General features: G+C 44.2%; 1 pseudogene across 1 annotated transcript in view; it reads right to left on the reverse strand.

The window, feature by feature from the left end:
- LOC146856281 (E3 ubiquitin-protein ligase TRIM39-like) overlaps positions 1 to 22770 on the reverse strand; it is a 61668-nt pseudogene that overhangs the window by 3029 nt on the left and 35869 nt on the right. Inside the window, exons 5-7 of the transcript XR_014981457.1 lie at positions 18333 to 18448; positions 15697 to 15717; positions 15581 to 15607 (exon numbers count right to left, since the gene is read on the reverse strand). The product of XR_014981457.1 is annotated as an E3 ubiquitin-protein ligase TRIM39-like (transcript). The remainder of the gene's footprint in view (positions 1 to 15580; positions 15608 to 15696; positions 15718 to 18332; positions 18449 to 22770) is intronic.

Genomic DNA, 22770 nt, shown 5'->3' on the forward strand with positions numbered 1-22770 from the left:
TCCCCCTTTGTCGGGATTGAGAAAGGTCACAGACACCAAGTCGCTTGCAGGGTTTGGAAAGCCTGAAAAATGTGCAAGATAGGGCAATGGAAATTGGGCTAAGGCAAACACTACACTGTACAACAGTTTCACCTTACATCCACTCTTTCTGGTCAGCTTAATAACTTCTGGGATGTTAGTGGGAGAGTGGGTTATTGCTTACGACCCCTTACAGACAGGGCACATGCCCGCATCATGCTATGCCGATGCTGTAGTCCTTTGATTTGCTTGAGTTAGCATCCGTCTACCGTACCTTAAACTTCAGTTAGGGTGCCTTTTTAGTCCCCTTCATCAATTGTCACTCCTTTTGTTCGTTCCTTGATTTGACTTGCTATTTTGATGCATAGCTTGCAACCTCATTGTCGTCTGGTATTCCTGCATGGTATTCTGACGAGCCCGTAGCAGCACATCCTGCCACTGAAACGGGTAAGCCTCATTCTATCCATCTGTCTAGCTGTCAGGCCTCTAACATCATATTCCAGACTCCCAACTGTGGTGTTCTATTTACCCCACAGCAGGTCCATAAACCCTCAAAGTACCTGAGGTTACATGGTAAAAATCATTAAAAGGCACTACCAAGTGACACAGATTCAACTAGAGAGTGAATCCAGGCTTTTGTTTTCATTAACTATTTCCCCCATTTCCCATTGATGGGCATATCAGCTATCTGATACTTCTGCACAGGGGGTTAGGGACTTCAGGAGCTCCCAACCGGTCCGACTGCTCAGAACATAAAAGTTTGCAAAGCCAATGAATTCTTCTAAAAACCCACTTCAGGCAATTGCTCAAGAATAAAATAAAATCAGGAAAGAATTAGATAATGTATTTTCCTGTAAACTTGTATAAATCAGGTGATCGCTTTGCAAACTATCAATACTAGCCTACTGGGTCTACTGACAATGCCCCTAAGGCGAGGAGTGATCTGTCAGACAACAGCAATATTTGCAGTAACAGGGAGTGCATCTCTGGCTAGTTTTTTTTATCTTTAGCTCCACCAGAGGACTTTGGGGCTGATCACCTTATGTTTTAACCCTTTTTGTGCAGTGCAGCCTCAACCACAAACCTTTGCTCTATGTTCGGCCAAAGTAACATTTGTAGTCTCTAAACTAGGCAAAGACGCCATGACATAGGTTATCAGCTTGATCCTGAGCCACAGCCCTTGGCGTACTAATTGGAACCAGTTAATTTGTCAGTTAAGAAATTAGCAGACGTAACAGGCTGCGTACATGGTGTTGTTAAACCTAGAACAAGGAAATAAAGTAGTTGTTACTTATATATCAGTTGTTTCCTAATTGCCATAGAGGCAGCTCTGGAAGACAAGGCAGCGTTAGCTGCCTTTTTACTAAGGGCTACGAGATGTGTTACAAGACACCTTGTCTTTAGTTGTCAATAGACCCACTATACTGACAGCCTTAATGCATCTAACTCTGCATATAGATGCTTAGTAGAAAGCCTACTGTGGCGAATGCAAAGGTTATTCTTGAAACACCATGTAATGGAAAAGCCTAAAAGTTTGCCTACACCAGAAAATGAGATGCACAATGAAGGGTTGTAAAAAAAAAACATCTCACTGGAGATGAAGAGAGACGGACACTGGTGGGTTATGCCTGACCTTCAGCAAGATACGGCATTACATACAATCCTATTCCCAGCTGTAAGAAAACAAAATGGCTAGTTCTCAGGAAAACGACAAGGAACGAGCCAGATAACTACTGAAGTGTCAGTTAATAAGAAAGTTCATTCCTATCACAAGTGTTGATCGCAAAGTTTGGGGGTCTACTCGCAGTCTACCTTAGTAGATTCTGGGACCTCAGGACATTCTATGGCTATGTTTTCCAGGATACGATACAGAAGACGGTTCCTCTTTTTGGGTCCACCCCAGTAAGACATGTGGCACAGACTAAGTTTTAGCTTATAGATGTTTTGCCTTCTTGTTTTGGCCCCTACCTGGCTAAGGATCCACAATCCTGAGCAGGGGTGTAGCTTAGTCAATAATGTTAGGGGGGTGCGTCTGAAAATTCCCAAAAATAAATAAAGTGTACCCAACTAAAAAGGATATAGTGGGCTGGGGACTGGCCCGTTGTAATGGAAAGTGTTAGGAGCATTCGTTTTCAGTTATTTGGTAAGGTAAGGCCAGTCAGACCAGAACCTCAGTGAGATAGTTTGGACTATGTTGTCCACTCTAGTCCATTTCCAGCAATGTAGGGCAGAGAGGCCCAGGAGAGCAGGCCAGCATATGCCCATACCCAATATCACCAAACCAGGCCTTGGATAGGCAGTGAGAGTAGACCTTGTAAAAGTCCAGGACCAGCAGCAGACCACGCTTGGAAAAAAAGAGGAATTAGTAAGGGCACGCTGGATGAAAACTGCAAATTAGTACAAAATGGTGCAGTATACCTAGCAGTGTGTAATTACATAAGGCTCCTACAACTTCAGCAAAGGAAAGTTTGAAACCAACTGGACCAAAATACCCTTGTACACTTCGGTGATCTACACAGCTAGGAACCAGTGATCCCTATTTCCTTCTCCCTTTGAATAGAAAATATAGAAATGGTATCAAAAATGTAAAGATATTAGGATTGCGTGCTTTGATTCGTGTCCAAAGGAAAGTGCACTTTCTTCATTCTGCTGGTGTGTACAATTGTCCTCTGCTTCAAGTGGATGTTAAGATTTCAACTAATATTCCTAATATGTAGCCTTGATGCCATTCGAATTGTCTGTGGATGTAGTAGATTTAGTCAAAAAGTTTAATGACAGATATGTTCATTAATGAACCGCACCACAGTGCAAAGGTGTCTGAACCACGTCTGGCATAGGTTTTGTACTGAAAGGGTATCTTTCCAGTACCAAATACTACGCTCAGACTAACTTAAAAACTTTTAGCACTTTGGATGTGTGCTGTCCAGTGCAAAGTGGGAAAGTTAACAGGACTAAAAAATGTTCTTTGTTTTTACCGCACACTTCAACAAAGCTTCATTTTTTGTCACAGAGCCCTGTCTAATATTGTTAGTAGGTAGAGCGTTGTATCAAAACCGTGAGTGGTTGCTTTGGAATGCCCATGTTATACCCATGTAATGACCCCTTGAGGCAAAGTAAAGCAAAACAGTGCAAATCATTACTTTATGTTTTGCGAAGGAAAGTAAATCCAAAATGAACATTTGACTCAGGGTTGTGTTGCTTTTGTGATGCAAACTCAGCATAAAATATTTGTAATTCTGTGCCAGAGAGTTTTAGACAAGTATCATTTCCTACGTCCTTCTATAACCCCTTCCAATACACAGATATGTGGAGTATTTTTCTCTTAGAAATGTTGCAACCATTCCTGTAGGTCTTCAAAGAAGAAGGGGAATCATGGTTAAAACCCACAGCCAGATGCACCCCAATTGCATCAACAGGCAGGTACACAACAGTGTGTGTTAGGAATGTGTTTGAAACATGATAGTACAAGCTTCCCTCACTCACAAAACAGATACATCACACCAGCTGTATTGTAGCTGCAACTCCCCGAACAGGCACACTTAGCCATTAGCAGTGCAAGTCTCCCTCTTTCACAGAAGAGATACACCATGTGCATCAGTTGGCAAGCTCACCATCTTCACAGAAAAAGTACACCACGCAATAACTCACACCAAAAGGTACAGCTTGGCTTCAACTGTGCATACTCCCATTCCTCATAGAACATGCACAGCATGGCCAGAAGTACAAGCATCCTCCTTCAGGGAAAGGGTACATCTTTGTACCTCCCCAACACTAAAGCAGGAGTACAAGTTTGCTACTGTCACACAAACGGTACAAGTCAGGAAGTATCAGTAAAGCCCTCTCTCTCAAATAACAGGCACAGTAAAGTCTACAACAAACACCCTACCTGTTTGATACATATGTGTCAAAGATAATTAATGGTTAGTTTGGGTGCATAGGTGAATTAAAGGTCACTTTGTAGATGTGGTATGTGTGTTTGCCTGTGGCATGTGCATGAATGTGTGCAGGTATGTGTGATGATTTGGGTGCATTATATGATATGGCTGCGGAGCATTATTGTGTAATACCCTGCTGTCGAATCGGCAATGGATCCAGCATAAAAGACCACCGGCTTGACGGTCTTCCGTGTATCGTGTACACAGCTAAATATGGTGGATGGTAACCCATCAGCCTGACAGAGTGCTAAGGCCGGCCACCATGGAGGGCCGGTGGCAAGACCGCCAAGATCAAAATCAGACCCAGTCTTTAAAGGTTTCCAGGTCAGAATTGTTGGAATTTGGGTTTGAGAGCTGGTACATGGCCTCCACCTACTTGATGACCCAAGTACACTGCAGACCGTGGCCCTATCTCATTTGCCACGATAGTTAGCCTTGCGTGTTGAAGGTCTTGAAGCACATCCTTGAGGTATACCAGATGATGCTCACAGGTGGAACTATAAACAGCAATATTATCCAGATATGTACTCTATTCACAAACCTATGGAAGTTGCAGGTACATTTTACAATCCAAAGGACATCACTTTGAACTGAAAGTAGCCTTCTGTGGTTGAAAAGACAGACCTCTCCTTGTCTCTTTGTGTGAGGGCTATCTGCCAATAACCTGAAGTGAGGCCAAAGGTGTTATGATATTTTGCAGTCCCCCAACTAATCAATGAGTTCAACAGCTCTGGGTATCGGGTGAGGCTCAGTCTTGGGGACTGTAATAGGCCTCTGTGTTCCACACAGAATCTTAATCTTGTTTTCATCCTCTTGGATTTGGTTTGGGCACCAGAACTACTGGGCTGGTCCAATGACTACTAGAGTGCTCAATCATCCCCAACACTAGCATCTTTGCATCTTCTGTTTTAATGCTAACCTTGACTTGGCCTGACAACCTGTATATCTTACTTTTGACAGGAACCGGTCATCTGTGTCCACATCATGGGTACACCATGCTGTCAAGGAAAATAAGTCAGCAAACTGCCCAGGCAACTTGTAACAGTCTTTTTGCTGCTGACTGGTCAAAGTGGTAGAAATAATTACTCTCTCAAATGAACCATATTTGACATTAGTTGACATCCGGTCTGGAGAGGTTCACTTTCTTTCTCTTCTCCACCATCTGTCACCATGAACATGGTAATGTCAGCTCTGTCATGATGCAACTTGAGCCTATTCACATGGATCACCATATGGGGTGTTCCTTGGGGTACCTAAGTCCACCAAATATGTGACTTCACCCTTCTTTTCCAGGCTAAGGTAAGGCCCAGTCCATTTGTATAGGAGTGCTCTGGGCGCTACAGGCTCTAACATCTAAACCAATTGCCTAGCCTGGTATTCCACCAGGGAAGCCTTTTGGTCATGCCAGTGCTTGACAAGCTCCTGGCTGGCCTTGATGTTTCTGTTTGCCTTTTTCATGTACGCTGACATTCTAAAGTAAAGGCCTAGTACATAATCTAGGCTGTCCTGCTTGAGCTCCATGAGAAGTCTCTCCCAACCGTCTGTAACCAAACTTAAGGAACCCCTCACAGGATGTCCAAAGAGCAGTTCAAAGGGACTGAATCTCACTACTTTTTGTAGAACTTCCCTAGAGGCAAACAATAGGCATGGGAGAATATCCATATCCTCATGAGTTTCTCTGATAAACCCATAATCATGTCTTTAATGGTCTTGTTAACTTTGCCTGTTGCTTTGTTGTGCTGGCCTGCTGTTTGCTGCTTCTGTCCTGGGAATGAAAGGACTGCACTTTGCTTTCTACATCCTGCTTCCAAGATTCTCCAAGGGCTTGTGCGTGCTTGCCTCCTATTAAGAAGTCTCAGGGCCATCAAAGTCTTCACCTACCAGTGCCTGGGCTCTTCTGCTGCGAGCCCTGACTTGCCAAGTAGTGCCAAATCGTGTTCCTGGGCCCTTGGAAGTAGAATCTTGTGATCTAGGAAAAAACTCCAAGCATCGACTCTCAGCGCCTGTTTTTTGATGCAGCACCGTCGTGCGGCTGAAAAATCGACGCCACATCTATAGTGCAGCCGAAGAATCAACACAGCACCTATAGTGCGGCAGGAGAAATGACGTATTGCCTACTTTGCAGCTGAAATATACCACTTTATGAGTCCCGAGCACTGTCACCGACGTCCATGGCATCCTGCTCTGACTCCGAGGCAGTCCCTGCACCATGGCTCAAGAATCGACGCCTGCTTTGCAGATATGAAATAGACGCAGCGCCCACTTTGCCGCCGCTGCATTGCCACAGCATGTTTAGGTTTTTCGAAGCATCGTACTTGGACGGTGTCTCTTCATCAGTGCAACCCAGCAATAAGAAACCGAAGCTCGACCGGAGATCGACACATAACCTTCCCTTCCAGTAAGGAACCGATGATTCTCCGCCCTTGACAGTAAGAAACCAATTCATCACCTCCCCTGCATGGAAGTAAGGGACAGACATACACATCGCCTGGTAGTAAGGAACCAACACATCACCTCCCTTAGGAGTAAGTAACTAATGAATCGCTTTGCTTTTCCGGCACCTCACCTCCCCAGCATCTGTTTTTGTCTTCGATTTTGTAGCACCTAAGGTACTTTGTGCTAAAACAACGGCATCCATATATTTCAATGGTCTTCTTTTATTCTGATAAATATTGACTATTTTTCTAAATTGGTGCGGACTCATTTTTGAGTGTTTTCACTGTGTTACTGTGTGTGTATGTACAAATGATTTACACATTGGCTCTGAGATAATCATAACTGCTCGTGCCAAGCTACCAAGTGGGTGAGCAGGGGGTTATCTTAGTTATGTGACTCCCTTATCCTGATTAGAGTGAGGTTCCCTACTTTGACAGGGTACAAACCACTGCCAAATACAGACCCCATTTCTAAAAATTATTTTTCTGATCACCCCTACCCTGCTATTGAGATGTGGCTCTGAGCTTGCCCCGTTTGGCTTCTTATAGGGTATCTTTAGGCTTATCTGACTTGCCCCCACCTTTCCCCTGAGAGGGCGATTGCCCTCCTTTCTAAGGTTCACCACTGTGGGACTTTTTTTGGCAACCTACTGCGTTCCCACTCATCTGCTATCTCCCCCAGCTCTATAGGGCTAGATATTCTGGAATCTACCAGATGCTGGTGTAATGTCTTTGAGGTAAAATGTGTAAGTATGTGCACCTTCACCACTTAGTTGTATAAGTTCTCATAGGTTCAACTCTGTTACCCTCAATCCAGCCCTTTAGTGACTTCACAGAGGAATCTACAAAGTCCACCCATGTCTGTGTTGCTCCCTTGTGAATACTCCTAAACCTTTATCCGTACTCCTCCGGGGAAAGATAATCTCAATGAGTGCCTCCTTCATAAGGGTGTAAGACTCTGCCACCACATCCTCAAGTGTAAACAGTCTATCCCTCCCTACTGTTGGTACCAGTTCCCAAAGTAAGGACTCACAATGTTGTGCACCCACCCTTCTCATCCTTAGAGCTCTCTCAGAGGATACCAACCATTTGTCTTTGTCATCCCGCTTTGTGTTTTTAGGGACAATAACCTTGGGTAACCTGGGGTCAAAGGCACCACCTGTGATTTCCTCTGCTTCTCTTTGATTGCTACCACCATTTCCTGGGGTCTCAACCCCAGCTTGGCCGTCCTCTTCGCTAAAGCCAGTTTCTTCTCCTCCAGTGACAACATTCTCTCCTGGATGTCTAGGAGGCACAGCGGTGCTGCTAGGTTTGGTGGTTTTCTATTCCTCACTGAGGAAGAGCTCTTCTCAATCCCAGACAGCAGTGGTGGATGACTGCTTTAGAAAGTGATAGGGTGATCACGCGGGCACTCCACGAATGCCCTTAGGCACAACCCCAAAGCGCTCAATTGTGGTCCGTTATAAACAGTGTTTATAACAGGCCACAATTAAGAGCTCTGGAGCGGAGGCTAAATTCAGTGTGAGTTTTAGTTTCAACATCCTTATTCATGAAGGCCATGCCTCTTGAAAAGGGTTCCCAGTTACACTTCTTTGCCAATGCCCCTTTTAAATATTCCCACTTTTATCATCCCACTTAAAGATTATCACGTGATCTGATTTCCGTAAAGTGTTGCAGCTTCACACCCCTCTGAAGCCTTTTGTGTGTGCTTGGACTCTAGGGATAAAGTTCTTCAGAAATTGAAGTTGGTTTATAAATTATGTGTTCCAGCCTGTAGCATTGGTTATCTCTCAATCAGAACCTGATGGTGTATGTGAGAAGTATAAGCCATAGGATTCACATTCTAGTGAAATTTATCTGGCACTCTCATGTCCTAAGAAAATCCAGGTTTGTTGACTTCCCCAAGCACTGCTTTCCTGCTTCCCCTAGGGTCTGTCTGGACTGTCACCTTTCTGTCTGTGCAGTATGACAGTGGATCACTGCTTCAGTGTTTATGGTGGTTCCATATCTACTCAGAATAGGTGAAACATTTTTATTGTTTAGTTAATTAAATCAGTAACAATTATTTACTGTTTATGACAATGGTGAGTAAAAGAAAATGTTTTAAAATCAATTCATTAATCCAATGTATCACTAATAAATATGTCACAGGTTAGTATCTTCTGTTGGCAGTAAATACTCTCTAAAATGTGACGATACAGCGCATGGTGTTACCACGCGGTAGGTAACAACATGGTCATTACAATGACCGCGTTGTTACCACGCATGGCTTTACATCGCAAGGTGTTTCTACGACTTGCACTAGATGGCACGCTGGACTTAGGAATAGTATAAATTACTATTCTTACTCCAGTTAGCGCAACAGCAGGGAATGTGTTGGATTTAAAATCCAACACATTCCCTGGTGTTGCACGCCACCTAGCGCAAGTCGTAGAAACGACTTGCTATGTAAAGCCAAGCATGGTAACAACACAGTCGTTGTAATGACCGCGTTGTTACCTACCTGCATGGTAACACCCACTTTGTAACCGCTGTTTCCCACCTAAACATATACTGTACTGCTTAATTAATGGCGGGCAGGAGTGAACCGGCAATTATCAGGTGGCACCGGTATTTGCTTAATTTCCAGCAAAAGTTCAGGATAATTAAGGATAGATGTCTCTAAGTCTGGGCTGATCAGGTCTACGTGCTACCAGCTTAGGATATCATCCTCAAGATAGCAGTTCGAACAGTTCAGTTTTTGCTAGCGTTAATCCTTCTGTGGGTATACTCTATCGTTGAAGCTTTGACTTAATTGCCTAATAGTGTGTACGGAGGAACTTAACTAATTTGCAGTTCATCTGAGGATCAGATGGATCAAGCCCTTTGATAATAGCTGCCCGGTACGTTCGTATTCCTCTGTCCAGGAAGGCTTTCCTTTGTAAAGTGACTCTTGCTGGGTAAAGTTTCTTGCAGATGCATATCAGGTGGATAAGATCTTCTTTTGGGCTTCCACAAAGGCAACACATTTTTCATTCAATGTTTTTCCAACTTGGAGCATCTGCCAATAAAGGATATTTTCCAAAGCGCAGAGCCATTAGCTGTTTTTTTAGGTGGGCCGAAAATGTTAAATCTAAGTAAGAACTTTGTAATTGTTGAGTACTGTCCAGGAATATGATCTCTGGCTGAAAATACTTTTGTCTAGCAAAAGAGAGCACAGTTTTGCGGCTTGGTTTAATGTTCACTTAAATGTTGCACATGTCAAATTTTTGTTCCAGAGATCTAAGGTGCAAGTGGATTAAAGCGCATTGTACAAATAGCGAGTATATGATGTTCGGCCCTTTCTCTGGTTCTTACCACAAAGCCCAGCTCAGTCTTGAGTCCACCGAATGTTGCTTTAGAAGTACCAAACTTGAATTGATGAATATAACCTGCCCACTCTTTCATTCATTACACCAAATCCCAGACGCAATTGTGCAGGGGACACCATCTGAAGGAGCTGAAAGACCTTTCTGAAGATGCTGGTCATTAGGTTATTAAGAAAAGTTGCATCATTTCCTTGCAAGCCTACGCTGGCATATGTTAAGATAGGAAGAGTTTTCGCCGTTATTACTGTGATCAGTGGTTCAAGTGACGAGCCTTCCAATTTTAATGCCAATGTCTTATAGGAAAAAGGTAATGCACTTGCCTGTTGAGCCATGTTGTTTTTCTGTTCTCGATGATTTATTTTATTATCAAGGTAAAATCCCAGGGGGCTTATTTACAAGCCCCTTGCGCCGCCGGTGCGTCACTTTTTGCCATATTAAAAGTAACGCACCGGTGGAGCAAGGGGCTTGTAAATAAGTCCCCAGGTATTTATAGCTAGACACGTTCTTCAAGGCTTTCCCTTCGAGCCAGATACTAAACGGACAAGTTGGTCGGTTGCTGATAAGCATTGTTTTTGTTTTTGCTATATGAATTTCTAGCTTGTTTACGGTTAAGAATTCTATGAGACCCGTTATTAGCCTCCTGAGACCAGTCCTGGTCAAACTTAGTAGAACAATGTCGTTGGCGTAGGCAAGGTGTGAAAGGACTAAGGATCCCAAATGCGGGGAGTGAGAGTTGATTGTATTAGGTTTTATCGAAAGGTCGGATAAAAATAAATTAAATAGATGGGGAGCCAGCACGCAACCCTGCTTCAGGCCATTATCCGTGTTCCATTCTCTTGAGACTCTTGGTCCGTCTCCAAGTTTCTCTCTAACCCATGTTGTCGTGTAGTTACTATATTACCTATACAGGACCTGCGCGTTTGGATAACAAACTGTGGGATTGGTGACAGACTGATTCCGTGCACCCCCACCGGATACGTTAGCCTGTCTGTATCAGCTAGCTCACAGTGCCACTAGAATCTCCTCTTATCGGGGGAGAATAGTTCTTGGTACCCTCTGAACATGACAGCTCTGATCCCTCAGAATCTAGGAAACAATATACTACCTTTCGCTCAGTCACTCATGCTCACTTAGTTTGTCTCAGAGATACACAGAATAAACACACTGGGCGTTTCAATAAGAATGTATTGAATAGTTGTTATTCTAGCATAGAATAGATGAGCTGCAACAACCATTAGACAGTAGCAGAGATATATGATTAGCAGTACTACGAAAGTAAAGGGATGGTACAGTTCTACCATTTTGCAGTAATCATGAATATATACAAGTACATAGAATACATGATAGAAAGTGCGTACTCCTACAATGCCTCCCTAACTAGATGTACCTAAATGTACCAGGCATCTGTGTAGGTGTTATGCCAAGAATTCCTCTAGGATCTAGTCAACTTCATTACCTGAGAATGAGAGAATATGGGACCCCGTCCTGGTCTCGAGTTGGACACCCCGCGAGGGATGTTAGACCACTGCTAGCTGGAACGTCTGCATGTAGAACAGCGTCTCTGGTCAGTGTGTCAGCCGGGAAGTCACACTCTCCTCTGTCTTTCTAAAGCAAGACATGATGTATATATACCCACAGGTCTCCACAGGGATCCTACCTTGCTGTGTTACTGTGTCGGCCTAGAGGATGACTTCGGGCCTGAACTTTATACAGAGATATTATACAGCAGATGGTAGTCCTGTTGTGCTTCCAAGAAACCTCATGCATAATGTATGAGATTCAAACTAGGGAAAACCCGCGTTCTGAATGCAGTGTCGTATCTAGGTAAAAGGTCAGTGCCTAAGAACCTATATGTATGTAATGTAGGGAAGAATATAGGTGAAAGGTTGTGATGTTACCTGCGCCTATATAAGGTACCTCTATGAAATATAACAATGTATTAGTGTAAAATAGCAGTAAACGTTTTTAAATTCTTTCCGGAATATTCCATGATCCTAGTTTCGCCCACAATAATATCCGATCCACGCTGTCAAAAGCGGCTTTTAAATCAAAAAGCAGAGATGCAAGCTCTGTTTGTTTATTTGGATTTCTCTGCTATTAGGGACATAGATAATATGTTAGAGATTGTACCAATCCCTTTTCTAAAGCCCGTCTGATTTGTAGGGATCAGATTTAGATCTTTGGACTATTCTGCCAAGTTTTCCAAGATCAAGGATGCTAGGTATTTTGACTCTACGTCCAGCAAAGTAGTAAGTCTGTAGTTTGATGGATTTGATCTATCACCCCCTCTGTAAATTGGTGTCATGATTGAGCTTTGACTTAAAAGTTCAACTTCAGCAAAAAGATTCTCAAGCTGGGAGCTCCAGAAAGCTGGATCATGGTTTAAAAACGGTTCGAGGGACACCGTTGGGCCCAGGAGCACCATCTCTTTTACTTTTATTTATTAAACATTTTATAGCATCTGCTAGATAACAAGAGTTATTTGACCTGGAATCTTTTAGTAAATTGAGGTTATCAGTTGTGACTTTAACATAGGTGAATTGATTGCTTGGTCTGTGCCTGTTCAGAAGTGTGATGCCGTGTTTTAAATTTCAGGGCTATGTAGTTAGCCGAGTCCTGTTCCTGTATGTCGGATGATAAGATGTTCCTTGGCCGGTTTAGCTGGTTTATTATTAGCCAGAATTTATGAGAGTTACAACGTCTCGTGTTGCGTATTAATTTAACCCAGAAAGTATCTGCACTTGATCTTTTATTCTCCCATAGCTTCTTTTTGTAAATTTTTCTCTGTTGCCGGAATGTTTCCCATGAGTCATCAGTGCTGTTGTTTTTGGGTAATTTCCTAGCATATCTTTTTATACCCTTTCTTAATTTTTGTACATCACTTGAAAGTCCGGTGTATGGGTTAGAACATAGTGCCTTGTGATGTGGTTTTGTCCTTACAGTTGGAAGACGTGCAAGAAAATAAGACCATGCTTTTACGAAGTCGGTGTTCGCTAGTACAGACTCTGCAAGATGCTCTTTCATTGTAACAAATTGCTGCTGAGTCGTTCCGTTTAACCAGTTTAGGCGCTTTGAGTTTGTTGTGTTCAAATTGCCTTCCTGTACTGTCGATGTTTGTAATCTTGGCAGCATCAGATTAAAAACAATTTGTTGTATTGAATGATCGCTTAATGTGGTGTACCCTATATGAAAATGAGCAAGTTGCGGCATTAATGGGAGCGTTATGATAGTATAGTCAAGTGTTGATTGAGACCGTGGGCCGTGATACATGTATTTAGGTAGGTTGTCTACTTCAAATCTTCCGTTAATCACCCGCATTCCCTGAAATTCTAAGGCTGTTACTAGCTGTTGGCCGGTGAGATCTGTGCATGTCTGCTTGTTCAAAGACTGTTGTTTTATGCTCCAAAAAGTATTATCGGCTGTCAAGATTTGGTCTTCGTCAGGAGTATGAAGTAGGTTCGCATTAGTCTCCGGTCAGGACAATATTCCATGCTGGTTCTGCACAACGTAAATATGAAATTGTTTTAATTAGAAGAGCAGTGTTGTTACTTTTTTTTGGGACCGTTGGCTGTGTATAATAATTAATCAGTATTACTGTTGTGCTGATTCCCTGATGGTAATACGAGAGTTTGATATGTTGAATACTAGGATCTGGAGAAGTCAGCTGCTCTGATGTGAATTTTAGGGCTAACGCAACGTAAACTGCCAGGCCACCCTTTGCTTGGCCATAGTGATTACCTCTTTCTGCCGCCATTGAGTAGTGAGTAAACCCACTATGGGAAGGTCTTCCAATGCCCATGTCTCTTGCATTACAATTATGTCACAGGTGGCCCACTCTTGAAGGGGAAGACATCCTTCAAGAAGCTTTTTTGCACCGGCTATATTCCTGGATAGTGTATGGACCACATTTTCATGCGTATTACTACTTTTGGCTGTTGTTGTCAAAACATCTTCATGTTAGCGAGGGAACCTGGAAGCCAGTTCCATTGGTTAAAGCTTGACTTGGTTACTGCTTGCCAGTCTGTAATTGATCTGTCGAGAATCACGTCTGCCCTGCTGCTTCACTTAGCATTCTGTAGTATTGAATAGACTTGTTTGTTTGCCTGTGGATTATTAGTCTTGTTTTGCTTGATGAGGTTGGGGTTCCGTCAGTGGCAAAGGGTAACAAGGAATTGTTGGTGTAGATAATTTTATACCCCAAGCTGCAAATTGTTAGGAACTATTTAATATTAACTGTGCTGCCTCCACCGACTGCCATGTGATTAGTGTTTGTTCTTTGGCATCTTTTTGGCCTGGGGTGAGGAACTGGACTGCCAATAAGTCGGCTGTGCTTATCCGAGTTAGATCTCGGATTTCCGCCATGAGTCTTAGTATGTTACTTCTGTTTAAGATATCATGTCTTCCTTGTGATTCGTATTCCGGAGTCCAAATTATCTGCTGCTTAGTGCAGTTGGACTTTGGTGCATCTCTTAAGTGTTCCTTGGCAGTGCAGTCCCTTGAAAGAGAGTTTGTCTGGTTTATAATGTGGAATCTTAATTGGGGTTGCAGTTGTCGGTCCTCTTCACCCGCTTTCTGGAGGGCTGCATTAATTATGGAAGTCTCTGGAAGTCCTGAACAGTTGTTCTCTTTTATTTTGTGCTGCTGAGAGCCCGAAATGTGGTCTGGGCTAGTTAGATCTTCCGCTATTGCTAAAAGTGTTTTTACATTCCTAACCAATGTAGCTTTTTTGAACTAGAAGCAATGGTTGATAGGTTGGTGAGTAATGTGAGCCTGAAGGCGTCTGGATGGGCCATTTCTTTATTTCCTTCTTTGCCAGTATGCATTTTGATGTCTTGTGTAAGCAAGCTCACTCTGTTTGTCGACTTATATGTTTCCATTTCAGCTTGGGTGTTGTCACAGGCCGTAGCATTAGTGTCTTATTAGTTAGTATTTCTTGCTTTTCTTTCTCTCTTTTTTTGTCCTCTAGATTGCAACAATGATTTTGGTTGCCCCGGAGCGAACTTCGGCTTCACCGTTTGCTCTGCATCTGTTTGATCGACCCTTTCTGTGAAAGATGACTGGCGTGTGTTGTTAATTCCCGACCGTTGGTTGGTGCTGCTGTTAAAAGCTGCTCTTTTAAAGTTGGGCCGGCATGGTTTTTGTCCATGGGCTGACTGACAAAGCGTTTGTTAAGGCGGGGTATCTGTTCCAGCAAGTTTGGTAAAAAGCTTAGCTTGTCTAATATTGGGCTGCGTGCGCATGCGGGTACCTCTGCGGAGAATGTGGATTGCGCTCTAGTTATTAGATTGATTAGATTGTCCATTTTCGAGTTTATTCCGGCAATGTACCCTTGCTACCGAACAGCGGGACCGTAGAGGACTAGATTAGGTAAGTAAGTTTTTATTTTTTAATTTATTGTACTTTAAAAAAATTATTTCTACAAACTGGGAGGCAGTGTGAAAAATAGTTATCAGGCAGACACCCAATGTTTTCACTGCAGAGGTGCTCTGTTATGATGAACGCTACTGACAGTATGCTGAACACTGCTGACAGTGTACAACAATCTGAGATCAGACAGTTCGTACTCATGTTCGGTGACATTCACATTATTGAGCTATATGATATCAGCAGAAGAAAAAAATGTCCCATCTTCTCACTACATATGTGCTTTGATATGCTGCATAATGCTGACAATGTCTAATATAATAAGTTAGGTCGATACCATTTGCTTTCCTCACAGGAATACTATGATAGGTAGGCTGCACATTGCTGAATGTATGTCATATGAGATGAGGTAGGGCCCTCGGTACCTCACAGTATGGATGCTCCAATAGCTGCACTGTGCATAGAGTATATATTAACTCACCAGTAAATCTCTGTGCTTTTCTCCATTCTGAAAGCAAGAGACAAAAATACAGTCCGTAAATGAAACACAATTAACACACAGAAATTTGTACAATAATCACTAGTAGGTTAACTTACCCAGTTCTGCTACAAAGGTTTCTGGTATAAAAAAAGAAATATGTTAGCACATATATTATGTAATATGATGCAATCCTAATCTATGTTTTTCCTTTCGCTTTCATCATAAAAAAAAATTTCTAGTTACATCCCCACATTCATTGTTCTTTGACATCCTTTTTTCGATAGTTGTACCTTTGAAGGATCATAAAGTAGACACTGTAATTGTAGGCTCATAAGAGTAGATTAAATATATCCTTTTATACTGGTACATATAGAGGAGTTAGATGTGCTATCATATGGCGCCTGGATACCCTCTCAAGTGCCTGGACACCCTCGTGGGTGATTTTTGGGCTCTACAAATAACATATAGTAACATGACATAAACTAACACATTTTCTATATATACTAGATATTCCTTACAAGATGCATGCATTTCCACAAAAGGGAAATATTTGCATAGGGTTTTAATATTGTCTCGTACAATGGAGGGCTTTTTAAAGAGTCAGATATACCTTACCTGAAAAGAAGATTTTATACAGGCTGCATATATAGCTTCCTGGGAGCCTAAACCATGACTGCAGTGCCTCTTCAGTTGTTTATTAAGGTGCACAACTATGTCCCTGGCTAGATGGAAAAGCCCACTTCTGACTCTGAGTTAAGGAAGGTCAAGCAATCATACAAAGACATTGTTTGGTATGTGAAGCCAATCTGTCAGGGTCACCCTACATGAGGAGCGCCTAGTTAAATGCCTGTAATAGAGAACCGCTAGTGGATCTCTACAAGGGAAAATCAATGCAGCTTCATTGTGACCTTTTGTGTATAACCTAGACTAGTTCTAAGGAGAGGCCAAATGAGCTTGTAACTAATAATTGTGCCATGTCTTAGAACGAATCTATGGATTCCACTCTTGTATGTAAACTGCCTGGAAGCAAGACCCTAGTTCTTTTTTACGGTTTCACCTGCACTATTGTTCTAAAGCATGGACGCCCAACAGAGACACAAGAGCACAGGATGAGATAAATACTGACAATTTAAAAATGTCCTATTTACCATTTTAAATTAATTTCACATGGTTGTTATGAACATCAAACATTGATGCAGCCCTCTGAGACCAGTGTTGGGCATGATGTTCTCGGGAAGAGGTGTCCAGCATAGGTTCAGAAGGGCCAGATCCATGGCAGGTGATTTGTAAATATATTCCACTGAGATTCATCATATGTAAATGTTTTTATGTGGTTATTCTGAACATTTGCATTTTCTGGACATACATTGGACCCCAGTATTCTAGGATATATTAACATAAGGACTGATGACAAAATAGAGTTTAGTTGGTTGACTCAGTTTATACAAAGTCCAGCTCAAGAAGTACTTTTTAATCTACCCAACAGCTATAAGCTGTGACTTTAGAGAACCCACCTTCCCATAAAAGGTCAAGTGATGCCAACCTAACTAGAGTGTGGGCCAAGACACTGCTCCAAATATGGTACCTATCAAGGGATGCAAGCATGAGGTTTTCAGCTCTAGACATCCATCTGATGATTGCTTAGAAAGGGAACAGTCTTTGGATCAGCCGGTGATCATTTGGTACATGAGGGTTTGTCAGACTGTGGAGATATGGAGTTTATCGCTCTGTTGATAAGGTGACATTCGTATGTGAGTCATGTAGCCTAACCCAAATCAATGGTCTATCTGCACACAGATGCAAATCATGCCTCAGAGAAATATAGATTATTCTCTATCCTCACACACATTACTCCTATATTGAGGATGGAATTGACTTGGTACCAAAACCTCAATGTTCCTTTAGAATACTTCTGAACAATTGCTGATGTTTGCTGGAGGCTATGACTAGAAGTTGGTGACAAACTTGCATTAGTGTGCCCACTCATGAAGAGAAGTTATTGTGTCCTGATGGTCATGCACTTGTCTTCTATGATCCTATATCCAACTTTACATTTTTTGTCACAAAGTACTGAAGGAGATCTTCACCAAGTAAGAAGGTTATTACTTCACAACTGGCCTGTCTATCTTAGGAGATGGCCATGAAGCAGATTCGGCCTTAATCTGTGTGGTAGATTTGTTCCCCAGTCTATCAATATCTGCTGTATTTCATTGTTTTTATTTGAACCTTTCAACATCCTTTGATACCCTCAATAATAAGGTGCTGTTCTGATAGCTGTGAAATCTAAAAGGCATCAAGGGAACTATCTTTTCATGTGTCTCCAAACTTCATTAGGGTTAAAACACAATCACTGTCTAGAGATCCTATGTATTGGATAGGGGACCACTCTGTTTCAGTCCCACAGAATTTGGTGTTTTTTCCCATGAGATTCACAGTCATTGTTTGACTTCTGGGTTATCTTAATTAAGAGTGCCGTCTATCTTGGCATCCTCATGCTAATAATAGTCATGGTCTTTCAAAGTCAGACCTGCCTTTGTCTGTCAAACAAATGTGAAAACAAGTCAATTGTAACATGACAGAGCTGATGATCATAGGTTCAGTAATTGTTAAAGATTAAAATGAGGAATATCTGACACCAGTAAGGGTATCATTAAGATAGGCAGGTGGGCCATCAAGTCTCTGTTTTGTAAACAAGAGAGACATCATTACTGATTCGTATGTGCCTTTCCACACAAAAAGACTATAATTTTACCTCTGGCCCTTAACAATGTCCTCTTCAGGTTGGGATAGTGCTGGTAGAAGCTCTTCAGATTCTTTTCCTGTTCAGGAGAATCTTCTTCTGGCATCGGATTTCTGAACTTTTCACACCTGGAGAAGAATCAGTGAAATTTAGGCACTCGTTCTAAGTAATGTGAAAACAAAGTAATCAGTAATCCAGCACCTGAAATTACTAATACCACGGGTTACAGTAATTCCGAGATGCATGAGTAGTGCAGTATTTCAAATAGTTCTATTAGGAATGTGGAATGATTGGAGAAATTAGTCTTTGCAATCTGCATTCTGATCAATTTTTCCTTCGCATATCTCTGCACAAGGAAGTCATCTCTACTTATGGTATTTCCAGAAAACTATTCAAGTTGGAGTGGGATGTTTCTTTGGGTGGTGCATGCTTCAGCGTCAAGTTCTAAGAGAGGAACTGGCACAGTCATTAGAAAATTTGTTGGGGACAGGACTGACTGTAATATTAATGGATAGCTTTCGACTTCCAAATGGGACAATGGCCTCTAGTGTGAGAAGAAGGAGATACCATTGAGGTAAGAATTGAAAAAAAGACATCTACTGCTGGAAAAATGCACAAATCAAGGTGAGGAGTTTCCAGTCAGAGAAAATAGAGACATCTGGGGGAAAATGATTGCATAGAAGCCTCTCCTTGCTGATACACTATAGAACTCCAGGAGTTACAGGTGGACAGGGTGGGTATTTGGTTGCTAAAATGGGAGATCACTGGGGTCAAATATTTGACAGGAAGGGATTTCTGTTGTATGCCTGAAAATCTTTGCAATGGAGATGACTAAATTGTGAGTATTTAGAATGGGAGTTGCAGAGCAATGCATGAGAAATGAGAAATCTCATCTGAAATATGAGTGAGTGGTTTGGTAAATAAGGAAAGGGATGACTAAGGAAATGAATGGAAAGTAATTCATTGGGCAAACATGTTGGTAGAGGTTCAGCAAACCCTTTAGGAGTTGAAGTCATAAAATCAAATAGTTAAAAAAAAGTAGAAGACATCAGATTTTGCAAAGTCTAATTAAAACTTTATATGGTCTCTGTTAAAAATAACCATGTTTTGTGTAGCATTGCCCCAGATTTTTACCTTCTGTAGCTGAACTGTTGTTGTTGGCCACAGGACTCAGTGCACTTTACTCTTGCTAACCAGTAGTAAAGTTCTTGTGTTCTTCCTTACTCCGAGGGTCGGAGTAAGACCTCCGACCCTTGGTCTAGGTCCACTCTCTCCCCGCAGCTCTGCTGTGCCGTCTCTTGCCTCCAGACCCTGACCTCCTCCTTGTGAGGATCGAGGATGCTGTCCGCTCCTGCTGCCTGCTCCAACTGGGACCAGACTGCCTGCAACTAATGTAACCTTTCTCCGACTTTTTTTTCCTAATTTTTCCCTGTTGTGCCACTGTTATTGTGCCCATCTGTATCTTGCTCTAATTCCACCACTGTTTTTATTTTCTCGTGCCTGCCTGTTCCTTTCGCCTTTCGCCGCTGCTGCCCCTGCAGCCCCTACCCCCCCCCCCGGAATTCCCCCGCCTGTCCTCCCTCCCACCTCCCCTACTTAATGGCAGTCGTGCAGCGGAAGCACCGCTGGCACGCCGAAGGCTTCGTCTACGCCCATCCCCGACCCAACCGCGACCAGCGCCAGGAACCCTGAACCTCCCACTACCCATCGCTACGACACCACCACCCTCATCGCACTTAACCCTGGAAGACTTAGAGAATGCCAAAAGGTCTCGCTGAACACGACCCACGGCCAGTTCTCCTGCCTCCACTGCCGCCAGACCTTCACCGCCACCCCGGCCTCCAACACTGCCGACGCCAGCAGCGGCGACACCCTAAAATGCATCCTCCTCAACGTACGCTCCATACACAAACATGCCATGGAAATCTGGAACCTACTCGACTCTCTCTCGCCCGACATCGCCTTCTTCACAGCGACCTGGACCAACGCATCCTCCACCTCGACATCAGCACCACCTCCCAGATGGATATAAGATCCAGAGGAAAGACCGCCCCACCACCCAGGAGGGGGCCTCGCCACTGCCCACAAGAGCACCCTCCGCCTCACCACCTCCAGCGAAACCTTACCCTCTGCCAAACACCTGCACTTCCAGATCCAGACCACCCCCCAAGCCACACTCCGAGAAACCCTCGTCTACAGACACCCCGGCCCCCGAACACCCTTTTCCACCACCATCACCGACTTCATCGCACCCCACGCCATCGCCTCAACAAACTACATACTCATTGGCGACCTGAACTTCCACCTCGACAATCCCAGCGACCCCAACTCCACTATCCTTCGTGACAACCTCGCCAGCATCAGAATTGAACAACTCATCAACACAGCGACCCACAGATCAGGACACACCCTTGACCCCATCTTCGCGGCAGGAAACGGCATCCAATTCAGCTACACAACGCAGCCGCCATGGACCGACCACCACTGCGTACACTTCACCATTAGCAAACTCAAGGCACCCAAATCAGCCCCATGCCCACCACGAAGGAACTGGAGCAAGGTTACCGACGAGCAACTTAACTCCACCCTCACCCGAGACAACCACTCCTGGGTACCCGACGCAAATGAAGCAGCCAGAGAACTCCACACCTGGATCTCCGACTGCGCAGACGAGCTCGCCCCGCTATGCAGCCCCGACAGACAACGCCCCAGGAAAACCACCTGGTTCACCACCGCTCTCCAAGAAGCCAGACGCACCTGCAGACGCCTGGAGAAGAACTGGAGAAACACCAAGACAACCGAAAACCAACCACCTACATGAACGCCATGACGGACTACCACAACCAGATCAGAGCCACTAAGAGGAACTTCATCCACAACAAAATCCTGGCCAACTCCACCAACTCCATGGAACTTTTCAGTGTCATTCAATAATTCACCAACCCACGCAGCGAAGCCACAGACATCACCCCATCCCAAGACCTCTGCGACAAGCTTGGAACCTATTTCCACCTCAAGATCAAAAACCTCTACGACAACTTCATCGACCATCCACGAGGCGCCACAGACTGCCCCCCGCCCCCCAGAAACACCAGCCAGCCCACCATCTCCAACTGGACACCGATCACGGCCGAAGACACCGCCTCGACCATTAAAAGCATCCACTCTGGGGCCCCCACCGACTCCTGCCCCCTCATATCTACCACAGAGCTGTGGCCGCCATCACACCCGAACTACAACGCACCATCAACACAACCTTCAAAACAGGCATCTTCCCAGACGACTGGAAGCGCACAGAAGTCAGACCTCTGCTCAAGAAGCTCACAGCTGACCCCACCGACCTCATGAACTATCGGCCCATCTCGCGCCTCCCCTTCGCAGCCAAAGTTGCAGAGAAAACAGTCAACAGGAAACTGACATGATTCATTGAAGAGAACGCCGTCCTCGACCCGTCCCAATCCGGATTCCAAAGCAACCACAGCACAGAAACCGCCCACCTCGCCGCCACAGCCATCCACACCCTCCTGGACCAAGGCCACTCCGCAGCCCTCATCCTACTCGACCTATCAGCGGCCTTCTACACCGTCTCCCACCGCACACTAGTCGCCAGACTACAAGACGCAGGCATACAAGGAACAGCCCTGGACTGGATCCGATCATTCCTCAACGGAAGAAGCCATAGGATCAGACTCCCACCCTTCCTCTCCGACCCAACGAAAATCACCTGCCGAGCCCCACAGGGTTCATCCCTGAGCCCCACCCTCTTCAACATCTACATGGCCCCCCTCGCAGCCAACACGGCCTCAACAACGTATCCATCGTATCCTACGCCGATGACACTAAGCACATCCTCTCCCTCACCAAAGACCCCACCACTGCCAAACTCAACTTCCAGAAAGGAATGCAAGACGTCGCAGTCTGTACGACCAACAGCTGCCTGAAGCTCAACGCCGAGAAGACAGAAGTCCTTGTCCTCTGTACCATCCCTTCTGCATGGGACAGCACCTGGTGGCCGACCGCCCTTGGAAGCCCACCTACCCCCTCAGACCATGCCAAGAACCTCGGCATCGTACTCGACTCATCACTCACCATGAACTGACAGGTCAACGCCGTCACCTCCAGTTGCTTCCACATCCTCCGCAAGACCTTCAAGTGGATCCCCCCTGAGTCAAGGAAGACAGTCACCCACGCACTCATCACCAGCAGACTGGACTATGGAAGCGCACTCTACGCCGGCAACAAGTCCCTACCCCCGCAAACTCCAGACAATACAGAACACCGCTGCCAGACTCGTCCTCGGCATCCCCCGACACAAAGACATCAGTCAACACCTATGAAGTCTCTTCTGGCTCCCCGTGGAGAAAAGAGTCACTTTCAAAATCCTCACTCACGCCTACAAATGCCTACACAACAACGGACCCAAATACCTCAACGACAGAATCAACTTCCA

This window comes from Triturus cristatus, chromosome 4_1 (genome assembly GCF_964204655.1).
Source record: "Triturus cristatus chromosome 4_1, aTriCri1.1, whole genome shotgun sequence".
Taxonomy (NCBI): Eukaryota; Metazoa; Chordata; class Amphibia; order Caudata; family Salamandridae; genus Triturus; species Triturus cristatus.